The sequence below is a fragment of the Pseudopipra pipra genome, chromosome 6, assembly GCF_036250125.1.
Source record: "Pseudopipra pipra isolate bDixPip1 chromosome 6, bDixPip1.hap1, whole genome shotgun sequence".
Classification (NCBI taxonomy): domain Eukaryota; kingdom Metazoa; phylum Chordata; class Aves; order Passeriformes; family Pipridae; genus Pseudopipra; species Pseudopipra pipra.
In genome coordinates this window covers 20,285,317-20,295,085 of record NC_087554.1, presented here as the reverse complement: position 1 = coordinate 20,295,085, position 9,769 = coordinate 20,285,317, and positions in this window count along the sequence as shown.

Genomic DNA, 9,769 nt, shown 5'->3' with positions numbered 1-9,769 from the left:
TATTACACCAGCTTTTAGAGGACAACATAGTGCAGTGCTTTCATCTTCACTTGCCTGCCTATTTGTACACACATGAACAGATTCTGTCTGTGTTAAACTCTGGTAGGGTACTGCTCAAGGCACGATGGGAATCCCAGTGACACTACTTCCTGACACAACCCTGGTACCTATTGTGTGGAGATAGAACCCAACAGTTTTGAAATAATAGTGGGATCAGAGGTATTGTTGTTCAGATGAACATCTTTTGAAGACTGAAAGATTTTTGGTTTTCACTACATCAGCTGTGTACTTCTTGTATCTGGAAAGCAGCCTACAGACCCAGAGCAGGAGAAATCAGCAAACTCCTAGAATTGTAGAATCATTTGGGTTGGAAAAGACCCTTAAGATCATTGAGTCCAACCATAAACCACTGACAGCTCCACCACTAAACCATGTCCCTAAGCATAATGTCTACACACCTTTTTAATACTTCCATGGTGATTCAACCTCTTCTCTGAGCAGTCTGTTCCAATCCCTTTTGGTGTTGAATTTTTTCCTAATATCCAATCATGACCTCCCCTGGTGCAAATTGAGGCCATTTCCTCTTGTCCTGTTGCTTGTTACCTGGGAGAAGAGACCAACCCCCACCTCACTACAAACCTCCTTTCAGGTAGCTGTAGAGAACAATTAAGTCTTCCCTGAGCCTCCTTTATTCCAGGCTAAACAACCCCAGTTCCCTCATCTGCTTCGCATCAGACGTGAGCTCCAGCCCCTTCACCAGCTTCTCTGGACATGCTCTGAAACTTCCCTTCTCTGGACATGCTCCAGCACCTCCTTCTTGTAGTGAGAGACTCAAAACTGAACACAGGATTTGAGCTGCGCCCTCACCAGTGCCAAGTACAGGGGAATGATCACTGCCATGGTCCTGCTGGCCACACTATTGCTGATACAGGCCAGGATGCCATTGGCCTTCTTGGCCACTTGGGCACACTGCTGGCTTATGTTCAGCTGGCTGTTGACCAGCAACTCCAGGTCATTTTCCACTGGCTTTCCATCCACTCTGCCCCCAGCCTGTGGTGCTGCCTGGGGTTGTAGTGACCCAAGGACCTGGCACTTCATCTTGCTGGCCGTTGTGGTGCAGTGAGTGGGCTGTCATTGGTGTCAGAGCTCAGAAAGGGTGGCCATGGACTCTCAGGCCAGCTTGAGCTATGACATTCTGGTAAGAGTAAAGTTGAGCTTATTTCAGCCCAATTCAGCTCTTTTTCCCATTTTTGGAGATGGTACCAAAGGAGGAACAAATAGGTCCATGTCTTTGTTTTCTTCTTTTAGCTATAAAGAAAGGCTGAAAGTGTTTGTATTTTACAGATATTCTGAGAAAACTTTTCAGCAGATACCTTGTGCGTGAAAAATTCAGATCTTGTCTCTACTCTTTTTCTTGATACACACTCTGGACAGCTTGAGAACTAATAGGATTATGATATCTATGATAAAGGTATAGCACAAATAGCTGAGAGAAAAAGTAAATTTTATCTAGGCTGTTTAAAATTCTGGGTTTTGTTAGTACATGTTTAATGCAACCCCACTATAGGCAACTGGAGAAAAAAATATCAATTTGCCGAAGAGTCATCTCAGTCTGATCTACACAGTCAATACCGCAGATATCCGTGCAGTTTTACAGGAAGAAGCGGTGAAGATAAGCCTTGACCTTTCTGATGCTTGAAAGACAAACAAGAGAATGGAGTTTGTCAAAGGGGAGAAAATGTCCCACTTTTCAGGCCTTTTTTTTATTTATCTCAAAAAGAAACAAGAAGAGCACAGGCTCACCTTGCACTTCCTTTTGCCATTTCACCTTTCTGGTTCCCCTTATAGCTCAGGAAATGTCAGAAATGAGCTGCAGTCAAGGCAGAAGTTTCTGTCTGGAGAGTCACCAAATCACAAGCAGCGCAGCTGTGCATCTCACCCTCAGCCTTAAGAAGCCGACCTTGCAGTTGATTCTGGGCTTGAAACATCCCAGAATGTTTAAAACAATGGAATAAAGACAAAACAGCAATTGCTCAGACAGCAGGGTTTCCTGGGAGCACTGAAAGTCCTGAACAAGGACACATCAGCCAAACAACCATTACTACCAATTGCTTTGTGTATCTTGTACAAAATGACACAAAGGTAGAGCTTTGTCAGATGTTGCCTTATGGTTTTTTAACAAGGGTAGAAAGTGGTCAGACCTCTGCCTTACATACTGTAGAAATTTGCATTATTGTAGAGAATTCCAGTGAAAGTACTCTTAGAATGTGCTATGGAGTTTGCTGTCCCACTGGCTCAGCACCAATTTAGTTCTGTGTTTCATAAATTTAAAGTTATTTTACACAGCAAGTAAGATGGGTAAATCAAAGGCAATTTGCAATGCTAAAAGAATCTCTCCAATAGTGAGAATCTTTTCTCTGATGACCAGTGACAGGACCTGAGGGAATGGCATGAAGCTGTATCAGGGGAGGTTTAGGTTGGATATTAGGAAAAAGTTCTTCATCCAGAGGGTGGTTGGGCACTGGAACAGCCTTCCCAGGGAAGTGGTCACAGCACCAAGTCTGCTAGAGTCCAAGAAGCATTTGGATAACACTCTCAGGCACATGGTGTGATTTCTGGGGCTGTCCAGTGCAGGGCCAGAAGCTGGACTTCAGTGATCCTTGTGGGTCCCTTCCAACTCAAAATATTCTATGATTCTATGAATAATGTGTCCCCAAGATTGCCCCAAATAACTATCTGCCAATTAATACTCAGAACATCCATGTGTAAATTTACGAAGAGTCAAAAGAGAGTATAGCAAAGGTAAATGCCTTTCCTGAGAAACCCACTATCTAGATATTAATCTTCTATAAATACATTCCTAATTCTGGAAAGCTACAAAGAATAAAAGAAACAGAGATGCTTTTCTGTGAAGGCTGAAATTAGATGTTCATTTCCTGCAACCTCTAGGGAGATCACATTTATTTCATTGAACATTTTACCAACACTGGGAAAATATTCTCTTTTCCTGAACATTTTCCCTTTGTAATGTTGCCAAAGCCTTACAGAATGATGAATCATTCTTTACTGACAGTAGTGCTATTATTTCTCAGTTGTAACATAAGCAGTATTTTTGGTGCAAAAATTTCAGACACCTTATACTGACGTTGCAATGGGACCTAGTGCTGTGTATTTGAGCTTATGAGAGAGAAGGGGATGAAATAATAAAAAAAAATTATTCCTGTGGTAAAATTAGGCAATGTTCACATTGATCAATCATACCAATCATGCCAATAGGGCAGCATGTGTACTTGACAGTAAGATCCACATTGTAAACCATGGAACTGCACAGGTGAAGACACAACTTTAGCAGGAACTATCTGATGCTGCAGTAGATGAGAACAGTGGTAGCTGTTCTCTGAGCTCTGAGCTCAGGGCTCTGGGCTCAGAATAGCAATGGGAATGTCAAGACAAAAATCCAATGAATTTGCAGGATAGTAAAGCAGTGGGTAGAGGGTGGGTGGTTGTCACAGCTTGGTTAGACTTCCCTTCAGCCCCTTCTGAGGTGCCCTATAGAAGGACAAAAATAAATTTAAACTAACATGGCTGAGAAACAAAGTCTATGGGTCAAAACTGTCTGAGAGATAAGAAGAAACAGTAGGAACAAGTTTTTTTTTCCTCATACCCTGACAACATAGGTGTAGCTAGGTGTCTAACATGGATGTGAATCCATATGTAGTTTAAAACACATATTAAAAAAGTGGTGAACTGTGATCTAGCAACTTCTGGCAGGTAGCATAAGGTTAAGCTATCAGTCGAGACCAAGGAAAGTCTATGAGTAATTTCCAAAGAGTCCTAGCATAGTTTAAGGAAGAATAAAGGGAAGTAGACACACAACAAGTAGAATTCAATACAAGCATCGAAGACTAAGTTATCCCCACACTTCTCAGTTATAGGTTAGTTGCATCAGCTCAGGCAAATGAGGTGGCCAAAGAGGTGGTGGCTACAACGGCAGCTGCATCTCAGCAAGCCAGCAAGTATGGACTGATCAAGAGAATGATGCAACGTTTTGATCTAATCAGTGGGATCTTACCCTTGTGGGATACTCATCCCAACTACTGCATTTCAAATGGATATTGTGGAACTAAAGGATGGTGAGGAAAAGGGGAGATGTAGGGTAAAAAATACTAAACTGGTCTCTTGCTGGCAAGTAAAAAACTGTGAGCATTGTCTTGCTGAAAAATAGAAACCTGTGGAATGAAGAAAATGTTAGAGAAGTATGGTTTAATTGTTTGTCTTGGTTTTTAGGAACCAAAGTGTAATTTACTGAAATAGAAGGTGCAAAATGTAGTTAGATCACTTCCACCACATATTTCTGGGAGCAAAATCTTAGCAAGTTTTAAAAGGGTATTAAACATATATATAGATAGCAAGAGGTAAAGAGTATAATTACTAAACCATAAATGCTTCAGGAGCTGAGCTGGTCTTTATTAGTGGAGAACAAGATAAAACTGTGAGCTAGAAAGGTTATCCCAATGAGTTTACTGTTTTTATCTGTTGAAGTAATGAAGTCCTGGTCATTTCTGGAGGCAGAATGCTATACAAAGAGGATACTTAATCTTGTCTGGCCTGGCTGTGTTTATGTGACAATGTTTCAGCAGATCTATGAATCCTGGGCCTGAAAGAAAAGAAAGGATTGAGGAGTGAGGTTTCTTGGCAAAGCATTTTGTGGTCCGATAATGAAATAGCAGGGGATACTTCAGGTCAGTCCTGAAACGCACTGCTAGAGCCATCCAGTAATAGAAGTCATCCATTATCTCTCAGGCACAAACATTTTGAAAGGAAAATTTCTGCACAGGCTCGGAAAAGATGGCTGGCTCATCATTCTGATGAGATTTCCATAGAGAAGTTACAGTATTTGTAAGGTTGCCAACTTTTAAGCAATCCTCTCTCAGCCAGTTTCTTTCTTTCCCTCCTCTCACTACCAAACATGATTAGATCATATTATCATATTATGTATTGCCTGCCAAATTTCATATCTAGTTAATCACGCTGAGCACTGTGACCTTATAAAAGAATCTTAAACTGATTAAACTCTTTACTGTGTGCCTACATACAGGAAAAAAAGAAGTCTCACCAAGTACTCTTATTTTTGAGTACTATTTATTAAGGTATCTTGATTTATGTTTTCTTCCTCTTTTTGCAGTTGATATGTTGTACTTCAAAGGAAAGGGGCTGTAAAAGAAAACAGGGGTCCACCCTACTTGTGATTACATGGAAGAGAAGGATGGCGCAATACCAAATACACTCCAGAGAGCCAGGAATATGCATCTTATTGCTCCCATTTGTTTGTTTACAATGAGGCCCACATGGCTTATTTTGGTGGATAAAATCATAAAACATTTAAAGCAGTTCATCTGTGCTGACCAGTAAGGCTTTACTCTGCTAGAACAGCAGAGCAGAGCTGGCACCAAAGGCCAGATCCTGCCATCCTTCTGGCATGTTTACTTTGCAGAAGCAGACAGTATTTTGCTTCATGATGAATGGCCACCCAAACCAGTGCGCTCTGTCTGGATTCGGATCAAGGTGGTTTTGGATTAAAAATACATGAAAAGAAATCTAAACTGAATGTCAATGGCCAAGAGATTCTTTACACAGAAAACAATGACTGAATATAAAGAATGGTGTTATGGACAGTACTAAATATATGGGGAAAAAATTCTACAACAGTCAATACTTTTTCAGCACAAACTAAAAATTCTCAGCTGGATCCAAGACCAGCTCTTCTGAAGCAGATTAAATTACTCAAAGCAGACTTGCTGTGTAGGCTTTTCTTCCCTTGTATGATTTTTCATGTTACAGTGCAATGGGAGTTCAGGAAGGTCTCAAGGAGCATGAACACATATAAGAAATTTAAATCTATGCTGTCATGAGGCACATGTTCTCATTGTAGTTTCAAGACAAAGATAGAGAAATGCGGATTTTCTAGCAGGACAGAGTGCAATGGAATAGACCATTTCTTTCTTTTACTGCTCAAACTTGTAACATTAAAGGCCTGCTGGAGAAAACAAGAATTGGTCTTATTTCTTTTCTACTCCTTTTTATTGCTTCTCTTCTACGAAGAAATGTTCAAAGTAGTAAAAATCAATACCCTCTCTGTCAACTTGCCTGCCACTGAATGCTAAAAGCCAAGGGGAGCAACAATGGTGTAGTAAAATCTATTACTTTGTTTCAACAGTTTTTTCAATCTTTAAAGCAAAGCAGCAGTGTTTATTTCTAATCCTGGAGGCTGCTACATAAATATTTACTAAAAGCTCTAATAGACCTATTAACAATATATGTTGAAGGCTATCTTATTTAGAAAGTCCTGTCACCCTTCCAGTGTCTCTGTAGTGTTATGGTGCTAGTCTCTTGGTAATCCTAGTGGCAAATCTGGTCTGATGGAATCTATTTATTTTTATTTCTTGTACAAAGCAGGCAACACACTGCAAAATGAGGGCCTCATTCCTGTTTGCTGCCAAGGGCAGCTACTGCAGTATTGACTGCAATGCTTCACATTTCTGGAGGTGAGGAACATCCAGCCATCCCAGGACTTGTGCAGAAAGCTTTCCACACGACCTCCGACATTGTCACTTCTCCCAGTTTCAGTAATGGCTACCACTGGGATCTTTAGGCTTCAAAAACTTAAAAGAGTGTAATTTAGACCCACTGAATTCAGTGGGACTACAGATGTAACCAAAGTTTAGCATGTGCTTAATTCTTTACTTGGTCAGAGCTTAAAATACCATTGCAATCAGTACTGTGTAGTATCTTCATGGATGTTTTAAACAGAGGTCTTATAAGCTATACAGTCTTCTATTAACTTGAATAAACTTTTTAGTTCACTTTTTTTTGTATATATAGTATTTTTACTTGAGTCATGGCTCATAAATCTTCTAAATCTCCTCAGTTTATATAGCTATAAGTAACAAAACTAAACTAAGATGCATTTTTTGTGGCACTAAATACACAGAAGGAGATTTCCTGATACAAACATATCCTACTACTAGCTGAGCCTGAATTCCTGAAAAGTGTGACAGTTAGTGATTTCACAGATGCAAACCAAATTCTCCCATAGGAATTATGTCAGGGCCGTGGGTGGGATTTGTGCTTCCAAATTACACACAGTTTAAATATTGAGGGACGGTATTTAACAACAGATGGTCTTTCTGTTTCATATCCCAATATCACTGCCTTAATAATAATAATAATAATAAAAGTATTAGGGAACTTTTTTTTCTAAGTTTTAAGAGAAGCATCATTAGTGGTCTTGGCATACCAGAATTCAAAGATGATAAGGATGACATGGAGAGTAAATATGTGGAAGCAGGATCATTGGGATTCTCAGCTGGCACATCAGTGTTTGATAGGGCCACTTCATCTATTAGTTTGAGCAATCTTGCTCTCTTTCTGAATCATTACATTTTTGTTGTCTTGGTCATCTTTTTCAGGTCTCTCCCTTTTTGTCAAGGTCAGCCAAGTCAATCAAGGGAGAAGTATGAAAAACCTAAGAACTGATTAGTGTAAGACAGTGTTAAATGATGAACAGCAGAACACCCAAAAGACGCATCAGGAAGATACATGGTGTGTTACTGTACATTTCCTGATTATGTACTTTTATGGCATGTAAAACAACTGCATAAAAGGTGAATGATTTTGTTACTTCTTGTTATCAAAATTTGATTGTTGTTCCCAGATAAACATTTTCACTGAATATTCCTAAGGACATTTCAGCAAATTTGACCTACAGGGACAGAGAAAGTGAGCCTTAACTTCAGTTTTCTGGGGGATCAATGAAAGAAGAAAAGGAGATCACAAAAAACCTGTACTTCAAACTAAGATCTTAATTTGTTAGACACCACTGCTCAAGTCTTACATCACTCCATTATCTAACTTCAATGCAGTTACAGCTTGTGTGAATCATATTTTCAGAACTGCTATACTTTTACATTGCCAGTTTGAAAAATCAGACATTCAGCACCTCTAAAAAGCTGACCTTTCACCAGTTACTTCCCACAGACATTTTTCTGACATTTATTTCATGCACACATCCATCTGACCCGACTTCACACTGCAGTGGTAGGCTGGCCTTCTAGGTGGAACATGGCTACGTTTCTGTCCCCAAACCTTATTCTCTTTTTGGCTTCCATGCTAATTCACATGTACCCAAGACCATAAAACATAAGGCCAACTTAAAAAAAATTAAAACAGTTCCTAATTTTCTGTGTCTCTGTTGTTTTGGTGATCAGTTTGAATTTGCTACATAGTTAAAAGTTGTATTGATTAACCTAGAAAGTCTTATTTGTTAGCCTACAAAGCAAACATGTATATCACAAGAATGACTTGTTGCCGTGGAATTTTGGTGCTGAAAAAATCTCCCGGAGCAGTTAATTAGGGGTGAGATAAGAAAGGGTTTATTTTGCCAAGGCTATGATGTTACAGGACGCGCGCCGGCCGTGCCTGAGATGTTACATTTTATAATAGCATCCATCCAATCCCAGATGTGTCCACCCTGTGGCCTTTACTCTGGTCCGTCCCGGGGTCCACCCCCTGAGAATTGAGTCGGGGGGCTTTCGGGACCCCCTGTTCATCCCATCTTCATCTTCATCAGAGCACAAAGGGTACATAGTTACCCAGTTTTTGACCGTGTTCTGTGGTTTAGGCTCTGATATGCTGTTCTGCCAACAATCTAGGCCTTGCCTTGACAAAAGACTAAACATTTCTACTGGTTTCAGGAGTAGGATAGATATAGGGAGCATAGAATGGGGTAAGAGGGTTAAGGAATGTGTAAACAAGGGTGCTAGAGGGAAAGGGACAAGGGACAAAGGAGGGAGGCGGTTGCTGCTTTTAAAACCTACTTATAAAACTTATAAGGCTTACCAATATTAGAAAAATAAAAAACCATTAGGGGCTTAAGGCATCAACTGAATCTACAGTGTTCATTTCCCCATAGGGAAATAAATAATTGCAGCCCTCTTTTATTATCCCCTTAGAGAGTAATATCAGTGTCTGACTGATTGTTAAGCAGGATTGACTACTGGCTAGTTTTAATTTCAAACCAAATCTTCCACCTGTTTCTTTTCTTATATGTTGCTATGGTGAAGATCCTCATAGACTGTACACAAAAGTGAAACACAGAAGGATCACTTGAAAAAACATACAGACAGATTAAGACATGCAATAACAACTGAACAAAAGCATATTTGCTTGTTAGGTACCATTAAGCAGTCATATTTTTCTGGCCATATTGTGCTGCTTACCTGTCCAGAAATATATTCTGAGTAATAAACTTTAAACTGTCTCAATTTTCCTGACAAAATCTTTCTAACAAATATGAGCATTACCATTGTCATTACATGCCCCATTAGGTCAAGGCTGTAACATATGCTGGCACTACAGCTCCTAGCTCTTCTGGCTTCTATTATTTGCACCCATTTAGCTCTCCTGGACTGTGATGCTTCAGTCACTGAGGATTAACATCCTACTGAGAGATGGGAATAGTTCACAGAGCTCAGGCCAGAAGAAGCCACACAAAGTGCTCCTGCCTGTGTAGGTAGGCTACCGCAAATAAAATGTGAGTCATGAATGCTGGATATTGCATTCACACATTTGGCAGAACTTGAAGCCCAAAGGGCAAACTATACTCTTGACAATCCTAGGAATTTATAAAATGTTCCTGAGATGTTACAATAAGGTCTGGGATTTATTTTACAGGTAAACACTTTATAATCTCTCCTGTAAAAGGACCATC